General features: G+C 38.2%; 1 non-coding gene across 1 annotated transcript; it reads right to left on the bottom strand.

Moving 5' to 3' along the window:
* Positions 1-107, bottom strand: LOC128281228 (small nucleolar RNA R71). The gene has a single exon (XR_008271441.1). It is a non-coding gene; the product is annotated as a small nucleolar RNA R71 (small nucleolar RNA).
* Positions 108-1439: the final 1332 nt, after the last annotated feature.

The following is a 1439-nucleotide window of genomic DNA, read 5'->3' as shown; positions in this document are numbered from 1 at the left end:
AAATTACGTAATGATATCTCTTCTTTTGTGCAGATGGATTTAGAAACACTCAACGATGCATGGGAGAGATACAAGGACCTTTTGATAAGGTGCCTTCACCATGGGTTACCGCTTTGGCTCCAAGTACAAACATTTCACAATGGTCTGAATCCTTCGACTCGGCAAATGGTTGACGCAGTTGCTGGTGGAACCATCAACAATAAAACACTGGAAGATGCCTATAAGTTTATAGAAGAGATGTCACTGAATAACTATCAATGGCAAGTTATGGGGATAAAGCCAACGAAAACAGTCGGTGTTTATAACGTCGATTAGGTTACCATGCTCTCTAATCAAGTAGAACTCTTAAATAAAAAGATTGATGGCTTTCTTAATTCTTCACAGGTTCACCCAGTAATACAGTGTGAAGCAAGTAGCAGTGGAATAAACCATTTGGAATACCAATTTTATGGCCAAAACATGGATAACGAGCAATTAAATTACACAGGTAATAATCCTCGACCTCAAAACAATCCATACAGTAACACTTATAATGCAGGTTGGAGGAACCACCCCAATTTCTCGTGGGGTGGTCAAGGAAATCAAAGACCACAACATCCTCCGGGCTACCAACAAATAGGAAAAGAATCCAAACCTTGAAGAGATGCTCTCAAAGTTTATATCAGTGTCAGAAACCCATTTTTAGAACACCAAGACAGCACTAAGGAATCAACAAGCATCGATCCAAGGCCTCGAAACTCAGAGAAGCCGACTATCCAAACTGATCTCGGAAAGACCACTAGGAAATTTACTTAGTAACACCAAATCAAGAGAGCATGTCAAAGCAGTTACACTAAGGAGTGGGAAAGTGTTAGCGGAATCTGAAAAGAAGTTAGCAAAAGAAGCCGTGGAAAGTAAAAAGAGGGAAGAAAAACCAGAAAATAGTGACAAACTAGTGCCGGAGGAATATAAACCACCAATTCCATATCCAGCAAAATTAAAAAAAGATCGCATTGAGGCACAATTTGGTAAGTTTCTTGAACTTTTTAAGCAATTACATATCAACTTACCTTTTGTTGAAGCCATTTCGCATATGCCTACCTACGTAAAATTTTTGAAGGAGCTTCTAACAAATAAAAAGAAGTTCGAGGACTTATCTACAGTAGAACTCAATGAGGAGCGCTCAGCAATACTCTAAAACAGGCTGCCAACCAAACTGAAATATCCAGGAAGTTTTACTATCCCTTGCTTAATTGGTAGTCTGAATGTTGAAAAAGCACTAGCTGATTTAGGCCCTAGCATTAATTTTATGCCATATAAAATGTTCAAACAACTTAGTCTTGGGGAAGCCAAACCTACTAGGATGAGTATTCAATTAGCCAATAGATCTGTTAAATATCCTAGGGGTATTATAGAAGATGTACTCATAAAAGTAGATAAATTTATATTCCCTGTTGATT

This window comes from Gossypium arboreum, chromosome 9 (assembly GCF_025698485.1).
Source record: "Gossypium arboreum isolate Shixiya-1 chromosome 9, ASM2569848v2, whole genome shotgun sequence".
NCBI lineage: Eukaryota > Viridiplantae > Streptophyta > Magnoliopsida > Malvales > Malvaceae > Gossypium > Gossypium arboreum.
Note: the sequence above shows the minus strand (reverse complement) of the source record. Positions and strands in the feature narration are given on the sequence as shown.